This window comes from Etheostoma spectabile, unplaced genomic scaffold (assembly GCF_008692095.1).
Source record: "Etheostoma spectabile isolate EspeVRDwgs_2016 unplaced genomic scaffold, UIUC_Espe_1.0 scaffold00006793, whole genome shotgun sequence".
Classification (NCBI taxonomy): Eukaryota; Metazoa; Chordata; class Actinopteri; order Perciformes; family Percidae; genus Etheostoma; species Etheostoma spectabile.
This window is the reverse complement of record NW_022603423.1, coordinates 22,082-33,148: the sequence shown is the minus strand read 5'-3', so window position 1 is coordinate 33,148 and position 11,067 is coordinate 22,082. Positions and strand designations below refer to the sequence as shown.

Here is an 11,067-nt window from a genome sequence, read left to right as displayed (position 1 = left end):
CGTCAAGCCAGGTGGGCCCTCTTCTTTGGCAGATTTAACTTTTCCCTCACCTACCGTCCTGGCTCTAGGAATGTAAAACTGATGCGCTGTACGGGGTGTTGACTGCACCGAGGAGTCGTCGGCGCCTGAGTCGGTGCTCCCTTCCTCCTGTGTGGTAGCTGCGTCAGTTGGGAGATCGAGTCACTGGTCAGGGCTGCTCTTGCCACGGATCCTGGTCCTGGTGACGGCCCTCCTGACAGACTCTTTGTTCCTCAACCTGTGCGAGCTCAGGTACTTCAGTGGGTCCACACACCTCGCGCTTTGCCTGCCACCCTGGAATACGTCCACGCTAACCCTGTTGCGGCGCCACTTCTGGTGGCCGTCAGCGGAGGCTGATGTCCGTCCTACGTTGCAGCCTGCTCGGTTCTGCGCTCGGGTAAGGCCTCCCACCGTCTGCCTGCTGGACTGCTGCAGCCCCTTTGGTCCCCAGCCCGCGTGGTCCCACGTGGCATTGGACTTTGTCACGGGCCTGCCTATGTCCGAAGGTAATGACACTATTCTCACTATTGTGGATAGATTCTCTAATCTGTTCACTATGTGGCTTTACCTAAATTACCCACAGCCAGTGAACGGCTGGCCTTTAGTCCAGCATGTATTCCGTCCCATGGATTACCTGTGGATTGTTTCTGACCGAGGCCCACAGTTTATTTCTCATGTGTGGAAAGAGTCTGCTCCTCCCTAGGTGCCACCGTTAGCCTTCCTCCGGGTTCCACCCGCAGTCCAACGGTCAGACAGAGAGGGCTAACCAGGACTTGGAAGCCTCGCTCCGCTGTGTGGCCGCTCAAGACCCGACCAGCTGGGCGTCTCACCTGCCATGGGTAGAGTACGCCCATAATCCCTCATACCTCGGCCACGGTCTTTCTCCTTTTGAGGTGGCACTAGGCTATCAACCGCCCTTGTTCCCGGCCCAGGAGAAGGAATGGCGGTGCCTTCGGTGCAGGAGCATCTACGTCGTTGCCGCCGGGTGTGGACTGAGGCGCGTGAGGCCCTTCTGCGAACTACGGAGCGGACTAAGGCTGTAGCGGACAGGCATAGGGCTCCGCTCCCCAGTACCAACCAGGCCAGGAGGTCTGGTTGTCTTCCCAGAACATCCTCTTCGACTGAGTCGCGGAAACTCTCTCCTCGGTTCCGGGTCCGTTTGTCGTCGAGTCGTCATCAGCCCCACGGCCATTAGACTGAAGCTGCCTGCGGCTATGAGGGTTCACCCTACTTTCCATGTCTCCCAGGTGAAGCCGGTGACCCCAGTGCCCTGTGTCCCCCGGCTGATCCTCCTCCGCCAGTCAGGTTAATTGATGACCATCCGCTATACTGTCCGCAGCCTGCTGGACGTCCGGCGGCGTGGACGGGGCCTTCAATACCTGGCTGACTGGGAAGGCTACGGCCCTGAGGAGAGGTCTTGGATCCCCAGGAGGTTCATTCTGGACCCTTCCTTGGTGTCGGACTTCCACCGGACCATCCTGGGAAGCTTGGGCCGCCAGGAGGCGTCCCTTGAGGGGGGGCCTGTTATGGGTCCGCTGTCTTCTGTGTTGTTTTTCCTGTTTGTCTGTCTGTGTGTTCATCGGCCGCCGGAGGGCGCTCTTACCGGATTCCATTAGAGGCGTGTCTACTCTCCCCTCCTCCATCTGACTACACAGCTGAGCTTCATCATCAGTATCACCTCATCAATAGAGGCTGTCTACTCTTCCCTCCTCCATCTGACTACACAGCTGAGCTCATCATCAGTATCACCTCATCCATACTTAACCTGGGCCGACCACCTCTTCGGCGCCAGTTCATTACCTACATTCCGTGTAACTGGTCTAGTACTAGCTTGTTGGTATTCCGTTGCCTTGCATATGTACTTAACTTGTGTTTCTGCCACAGCGTTCGTGTTCCGTCTCGTCAGATGTCTTGGATCTCCTTCATCTCCCACATCACCTCCCGGTCTGGATTGTTTGTGTGTTTTTTGTGTGCTGTTGTTCTGTTCCGTCAGGATAAACCCATTTTCTGTGTACATTACTCCCTCTTGTGGTCGTTCTGTGTCCGGTCCTACACCACACCTAACAGAATCGCTTTGAATCAACAATCAATTTTGATCAATCATGACCCCCAAAGAAGAATCAGAATTGAATTGTGAGATACCAAAAGATTCACACACCTACTAAATTATATTTATCAAGTAGTATCTTTTAAAGTGATAACATATATTTGTTTGGTGAAGCAGTTTCTTCTGTCCTAGTTATGTGATTGAACGTATAAACACAGAGGACCTAGTCACACGTGTCCCCTGAGACTCTGGGAGGAAGGCCAATGAACAACAGGACCCACAAATTAAAGAAGTGGTTGAACAGCTGATCAGGATTGCAGATGAGATCAACCGGAACACTGAGCTTCATCAGTAAGTTGTGCATCATACACAAACACAACTGGGGGCTGCGTCAGTCAGCAGATCCACCGCTTATTGCTTGATCACAGCGCTTGAATGTTAATCTACATGAACTCTTTCAAAGAATACACCTAGCTAATGTGGTCTGCCAACCTACTGCAGAAAACTCAGAGTTGGTCAAAAAGTGCCTCAGAACATTGCACACACATTGCGTTTCATTATTATTATTTTTATTATTAACGCTTTTTAAAACACGCATTCGTTCAGCTGCATTTACTTTCCCTGCTCTCTTCAGTCTCTCTGTCACTCTACACACACGCACAGCCCCTCCCCTCCCCTCCCTTCACACAGTGTCTTCACAGTGTTGCAACTTAGCACTTTATGCTAGATTTAGCAACTTTTCAGACCCCCTTCGTGCCTTTTTTTCAGAAAAGCGATTAGCAAGAAACGGGCGACTTTCTGTAGAAAAGACACCGACTTTCTGTAAAAAAATAGTCGCCAGTATTGTCCAGCGAGCAAGCAAGTTATTTCTCTCCTCTGGCCACCAAAACGGTCACCTCTCTCTGAATCTGTTTTGTGAGGAGCAGAGGAGCATGTCGTCCCCTCCCCATGTCCGTAGGCAGGTAGAAAGGGAAAAAGGGACAGGGTGCGGGGTGCGGGGGCCGGTGCCAGGAGAAAGATGCAGCTGAGCTGGCCTGGTTCTGAGCAAGCCAGCCTTCTTTGAGAATTCTTTATTGATCTTTTTACCTTCCTTTTGTAGAATTTATTTTTTTACTTTAAAGACAAGCTACCTAGGTAATAATTATAAGGTAAAATAAATTCCTGTATTGAATAAGCTTTATGCAAATGATTGTGTAATGACGTCACAAATGTGCAAATGAGCGTATGCTAACTTTATAGTCGAATCACCAACAGATGTGTGACTAGGATGTGGCCTATATGACAGATCAGTGCCTGTGTCTTACTGTGATTGTTGGTCTTTGAAAAAAGCCTGAAGGCCGGAACATCATCTGAATAAAAGAGAAATGCATTTGCAACACATTTTTCCTACAATGAGTTAAATAAAAAAACAAACATTTGAATCTGTCCATTTCTTCCTCTCAGTCTGATCAACCACGTTCCGGACGACTGTGCTCGGAACATCTTCATGAATGTAGCAAGGAAAATCTTTGCTGATGGCATCAACTGGGGTCGAGTGGTGGCTCTCTTCTATCTGGCCTACAGACTCATACTCAAGGTAACATACATACAGTATATCCCACAGAGCAGTGCTTCTCAGCTGGGCTGTTTGTTTTCTTCTTTGAAATTTGCATGCACTGTGAATTAATTTTGCATTCCCCGTCTTTTGGTTTTGGTTTTAAAGGCGATGAACTCCAACCGTCTAGAAAACATCCGAACAATCATCAGCTGGGTTCTGCAGGTCATCAAAGAGCTGCTCTACGGCTGGCTTGTACAGCAGGGAGGCTGGGTGAGTCAAGTAAATTTATTTATAAAGCATATTTGAATTATAACCGACAGAAGCAGAATAAAGTGCTGTACAAAGGTATATTTAAAAACAAAGGAATACATTTAAACATAGACAGAGATCCCTGTCCCCAGAGATCTTTAGTTCCGTGCTATATTCATTTTTATACCAGCTGCAGGGTGTCCATATAAAAAAGTGTACTAGGACACCTACTAAACGAGTTAAATTGACTGTTTACCGTTCTAAATGCATGCGCTTCATTCAAATTATACTAAATGTGAATTGTTATTTCCAACAGTGTCCAACTTCAGTGCCTCGTCCTTTTAACACCACAGGATGGCGCTAACACACAAGCTTCAGGAAGTCTCTGACTGACTTTGTTTCACACCGATCATCTCCATCCCTTTAGCTCCTCAGGCTTCAGCCAACAGTGCATATTGTCGATCATTTGTTTGTAAAAATCTTTTAAAATGATCTGGGGACAATGACATTGTTAATAGCTAGCTAGTCTGTTGTTAAATATACTGTTAAATTACATTTACTGATGGTCAACTGTGTGCAATGTAATGCTAGCATAGTGTTGGCTTTCTGGCTCGTTACTGTCCAAGCTTAAGGCTTCTCTGAGCTGAGTGGACTATAAATATCCCTGGTTTCTTAGGACCATCCTATTTACTGAACAGTGAACATTTGCGTTGCATTAGAACCTTATGGGATGGGAATGATTGTTGTAGGTATTAGTCAAACCCTCAGGCATAACCAGGGACACAGGGTATGTTTGAAAAAAACGTAAAGCTATAGTGCGTAGTATCTGTCTTCTCCATGAGGAATTCAAAGTATTGACAACAGCACTGATACAAGCCTTCCGTGATCGCCCCCCCACCTCTCCTCCACGCAGTTGCTAGTAGCCAAGGAGGACACGGAGGATTAAAAAAAACACGATGGACTCTTAAGAAGAGGTCAAAGGGACCATTGTATAAGCGGGTTTACGCCCTTCACAGTGGACACTTAATTCCTGACAATGGACACAATTTTTTTAGGCATTAACCCTTTCCAAACGGCGTAATGGTCTTATGTATGGACTTGTCAAGATCCAAAGCTCTTAATCTTACTGTCTTGATCTTTGTAGGAGGGGGCGATCCGTGGTATTTCACGCTGGAGGACTCTAACCATAGTAGCATCAGTAGCATTGGTGGCAGCTATTGTTTTCTACAGAAAGACCCGCTGAGAACTTCGGACCTGGCAACCAGGGCTGCTGTCCCATCTCCTGGATAAACGCAGCTAAATAATGACAGTGTCTGGACATTAATTACAACCACTCCTCCGCTCTATTTCATTAAGTATTGTACATAATCATCTGTTCTCAGGATTCCAATAACAAAAAAAAGCATTTGCAGCCAGCTGTCCACTGGACATCTCCATCAGCCTTCACCAGCAGCTGTAAGGAACTACACCTGAGCTTCTGCAACACACCCTGTGGAAGCCATTTTAGAGGCTGTCAGCTCTCAGCAGGGGCTGTCAGAAGGTGATGGTGTTTATTGACATGTGATGTAGCTGTAGTTGTATTCAACAGACTAAAGAACCTGACCTACCTGAACCAGGTATCAGGTCCACATGGGTTGTGGGTGGGGTCAAATGTAAATGTCTCCAGGTCTTGGGTCTGAGCAGAATGTGGACTAGACCTGAGAAGACATAAAAATCAATGAACACATAAACAACAGCAACACATTAAAAGTACTGTACATTCATTATGTTAGCTTGTGCTGGAAATTTGAGTGCATTATCTAGGAATACCTCTACTTGGCTGTCTCAACAGAATTCAAAAGAACTGCAAAGTGGAAGAAAATGCGAGTTCAAGAATTAGCCTATAATCATTCCCACTTTTAAGTTTGTCTTTTAATATTATCCTCCACAAGAAAACACAGGAATGACGCGGCAAAATGTAAAGCCACAATAGGTTTATATTAGAGCCATGTGCTAGCCTTTTTTCTGAGGAATCCTGTTTTACCATCACTTGGTAGATGAGCCTCGGGCACTGTGGTTGTGGAAAAGAAGCCAAAAACAAAACAAATGACCCTAGATTTCCACCAACTGCGGAACGGCTGCGGATTGGCTCCGCTGTGTGTCGACTCCGTGCTCCGCCATGACTAATAACTGAAGTCTCAAGGACCCACGAGATCTCTCAAATTCACGTATGATAGCGCGATATGACAGGATGTAGTTTCTATAAACAAAAACAACAAACCTCTGACCTGTTGACTTCAGGCCTGTCTCCACCCATTATGATGTTTTCAAGGTGTAGTGCAGGGAAATATGATCCGCTGTGAGCACAGTGTATTTTATTTTGAAAATTAACCGGATGTTTTATTTTGTTTCTGTGCTCGACTTCCTGTCCTGCACTATCTGCCGTGTGCTGAATTGCTGCGGAGCTCTCCGGTGTCCAGCAAAAATAGAAGCTCTGCGTATCTGCTCCAGAGGGCTAGGGCTCGTCGGAGTCGGGACGCAGCTGTTCCACAGTTGGTGAAAATACACACAGGGACTTTAAGGGCAACCGAATGACTTTGCCGCCGTTCCGAAGCGGATCCGCAGCCGTTCCGCAGTTGGTGGAAATCAGGGGTGAGAGCTCCAGGAATTTCACAGCGCGTCATGGTTGCAGTAGACCTTTTCACAGCAGAACATTAGGCATGTGAAATCACAACATCAATAGTAGCATAAACAATGGCTGCGTACCATTTTGTTTTACCCTGCCCAGGGCCTTTGGCTTTTTTTTTTAAATTACCTTGATAATTAAATAAATTGCACAATATTCCAAATCAAAGTGTCAACTGAGGAAATAGGTGTATTGCCGGCAAAACACGGCATCTGATTCGGCTGAATCTGAATTAATTTGAACAATCATGTATCATCGCATTTCTACTTATCTTAAGATACAGCTGGGATATTGGACGTCTCTTACCGAAATGCTTCTTCAGAGTTGTTGTTTTTATGTTACTTTCTGATATTTTGGAACGGGCTTCTAAACTTTTGTACTAATAATTCAACCAGAGAATTTCATGCCATCATTTAACCTTCTAATGTTGAAAATGAATGGAATTTAGCTGAACATTGGGAATAAGTCCTCCCATCACACAACGCTGTAGCTGTGGTGAGGTGCTTTTAGAGGGTATTCTGTGTTCATCTCTTAGATAAGCAACTGGGGTCCGTTGGCCATCTCTGTGCTGTGAACACGCCTGAACTACACACCGGATCAAGGATCCAGCTGAGCGTTTACAGACGAGGTCGTGCAATTTTCTGTACCAGCAGTGTTAAGAAGCTGACTTCCTTTGCCTGTGCCTTTCTGTGAATGTAGTCAATCCCGCTGATATACGTGACAGATGTTTCAGTTGTCAGACACCAGAATGGGCATAAAATGGTGATTTGACTGAGGAGCTCAGCAGCCTAGAAACTGCTAATAGCCCTGTTAGCAGGTCTATGACCAGCCCTCACATTACTGTCTGAGCAGTGACCACAGAAACAGAAATATGTCAGATCTGTCAGAAAAGAACAGGCAAAGGCAACAAAATAACAGGTGATGGCAAACTGAGTACCACCTACACTAGCTGTTTGTCAAAATTTAACTTTCTTTTCCATTTGTCTTCCACTGTGAACGGTAGGGCAACGATTGCAGCGTTTTCAATTAGGATGTCCCGTTCAGCTTTTTTTGGCCCCCAATCCGATTTTTTTTTTTTTCTGCCAATACCAAGTCCTGATCTGATACTTGTATTTACCTCGATAATAGAGCTGTACGCCATTTTTTGTTTACAAAAATAACTTAACAAAGCAATGTTTTCAGCTTAATACATGTAACAGTGCAGCAAGCATTTTTGTAAAAGTCAAATATGAAATCAACAGACTTATGTAGAATTTATTTTCAACCAACATCTTATTAGTTTGAGCTGACTCCTCGTATTGACATGGTTTACTGGGTCTACATTTGGAGATGTACAGTATTTATCCAATTGTGAAAGTTGCTTTTATAATATTACAGATTAGGCCTGCTCAACACCACAGTCTAGATATTAATTTCAAGCCTACAGATGCTGGTTCATTTTAAAACCTGTAAAACCTCTGCGACTGCAAAAAAGAAAAGAAAAGCTGTGTCCTTTAGTTTCTAAGTTTGTAATAATCTCTGATTCCTAACCCTTGTGTTGTCTTCCTGTCAAAATTGAAAATCAACACTTTAGTTGACGTTTTTTATCAATGTTTTTAACGTTTTTCTTACTTTTTTGTCCCCTTTTTCATGCTTGTCTTTTTTTTGACGTTTTCAACACTACGTAACACTAAGTTATTAACTTTAGTTTTACATTTATTTTTGGAATTTATGGTCAATAACCTCATTTGTATGAAATTATAACAATGTTTGAGATAGAAAAGCAGAAATTAGGAATTATTTAGTCTAAAATAAAGGAATGGATGTTGATGATAATCACAGACTGGAATGTGTCAACTTTTACTCAATACTATTTCAAAACAACTTAAAATTGAATAAGACGCCCCAAAAGTTATGAAAGTAGAGATTTGTACTTGCCAAAGAGCGTTGTGTGGAATCAGTCATGTTATTTGGGTAATTAAAAAGAACATAGATATAGAAAACAGGCCAATTGGACCCGAGGACAACACAAGGGTTAAGGTAAACACATGAGGGATAGGACCAGACTTAGAAGGCCTTCTGAGCGCTTCTCCGGGAGATAATAAGTCTTTATTTAAACTTAAATGCTTTTAGTTATTGCAATGTGTGAGGGTGAGATGATCTGATGGGTGATTTGTACGGTTCCAGACCTACCCAGGTACTATTCTCTAGTGCCATGTGAGCTTTAGTCAGATATTTATGCTAGCAAATTGATCATGCACTTTTTAAAGGGATATCACACTATTTATCTATCTGTTCTACGGTGTTTGAAAAATGTGACCTGGTCATTATTTTATGATAGAAAAATGACCTAATTGGACTCCATATCTGTGAAAAAATTAAATTATACTACCCCTTGCTCGCTGTGTGAATGTTCTGACTCAGCTACTGTAGGTCATTGGATATCTATAATTATAATGTAATTTATAATGTATACTCTTTATTGATCCCCCTATAGGGAAATTACAATTTACAGTTGTATTTAAATAATTTATATTCATTTAATCACTTACATAGCAGTTACTTACGGAGGGGACTTAGGACCAAAGTGAAATATGTATTTGAGTCCTGAATTCTGAGTTTAAAGTCATAACTTGGAGTTTAAATTGAAAGCATTTTATTTTCAGTTTTTATGTTTTTAAAGTATTCTTATGTATTTATGATTGTTGTATTTTGTCTGTTGCAGTGTGAATGGGTGGTGGAGAACAGTCTTTTCTTTTTCTTGATGTATTTAGTAGGCCTACACAAGGAACTATATCAAATCTGTAAATTCTGACTTAAAACTCAGCACTCAAATACATTTTTCATATGTGGCCCTAATAATCTTCTGTAGTTATGTTAATGATGATGTGAAGTGAGAAAATGTTTCAGATAAATATATTCATGGTAATTCCTTAAATTAAAAAAAAACTAAAAAACATGTCTTCCCAGAACAGGGCTAAATATGTAGTACAACAACAATGAAGAAGACTGAACAACATTACATTTCATAATATAATTAAATAAAAAGCATTGATTTCTAATGGGTCTAAGCATCATGTCAAAATGTAAAACCTGTTGCAACTATGAATAAGATCTTTTAAAAATCTGAAGAAGGATTTTAGACTTTTTCAATTTTTGGTGAATTGCAACAAGGGAGGCAGGGAGAAAAAGACTGCATTACCACGTTCGGCCACAGCGAGGAGTCAATGGGCAGGTGGCGCTGTTTCAAAATGACTCATAGATCTGCTGCTACTCCTGGAGCCTCATCGTTTACAGTTTTCACATCTGCTTACAAACGTTATTATTAAAACTATCTCTCCGTTTTTCAAAACTGTACACACAAAATGCAAAAGTCCTCATATCTCCTTTCAAATGAAACACTGCAGTCAAAATACCTTAAAAATGAAATTAACACATATCTAAAAAGAAGCTATTTATATCAAATGGCTATTTTTCATAACAGTAGGCTACATTTGTGGATATATGTATCATGTAAATCTAAAGCTCTTTAGTCTTTCATATGCTTATATCCACATTTCCATTAAAGAACACGTGTGTGTGTGTGTGGTGTGTGTGTGTGGTGTGTGTGTGTGTGTGTGTGTGTGTGTGAGTGAGTGAGTGAGTGTGAATGGACTGTTTATATAGTGCTTTTCTAGTTTTAACAACTAGCCTACTAAATGCACTTTTACATATTACAAACACCATTCACACATTTGTGTGTGTGGTGTGTGCGCGCGCGCGCCTGAGTGTGTGTGCGCGTTCACGTCTCTCACTTATTGATTACTGAAACTGAGCGAAAGGCTGAGAAACCATTGTGCGAATTACGCCGCGCTTTTGGGCACAGCTTCGATCAAGCGAAAGTAAACAGACATCTCTAGGATTCTGATATCGCCAACAACCAACCTAATCATTGTTAGTTACAGGCACTTGACTGCAGGCTCACAGTGGCGCGAGCGGAGGATCTTGTATGTTTTTTTAATCTTCTGTAAGGTAATTACTTAAGCAAGTTAGGCTATCCTAATTTCCTCATAATAATAATCTTGAATCTGTTATATGATGATGGTGAGGTGGGCTCTCAGCTAAATCACATTTCCTTTAGCCTCAGCTGCAACTGTAGTAATGTTTAGTTGTTCTGTCTATTGGAAATACGAGCCCATGTTGTTTGTAATTTCCATGGGTCCACACCTCGCATGGATTCGAACTCGCATCCAACGCGACACGAGGCAGAGGGAAAAAAAAACTGCAGGTGGCGCACTTTCATCATTAAGACTGCTGCCGAGGGAGACAGAAAAGCCCTAAAGCCTTCAGAGGGACAGGTGTCGCGGAGTTGATGGTGATTATCATCCAATAATTTCCAGAATGTTTCTTAAACTACTCCTTTTATTAAAGAGATATATGATGGTGTTTAAAGATCATGCAGTGCCTTTTTGACCCACTTTCTCCCTTTTTTTTTATTCTCCTGAAAGTAATTTTTTAGTAGCCTACCTTAATTTGAAACTGATTAGACATGCAGCGTCGGGTGTTATTAGAGACAAAGTCAGTTCAACCAGT

The 11,067-nt window shown here is 42.9% G+C and overlaps 1 pseudogene; it reads left to right on the top strand.

Annotated features, from left to right (window-relative positions):
* Positions 1–1,331: 1,331 nt before the first annotated feature.
* Positions 1,332–5,651, top strand: LOC116678259 (uncharacterized; annotated as a pseudogene).
* Positions 5,652–11,067: the final 5,416 nt, after the last annotated feature.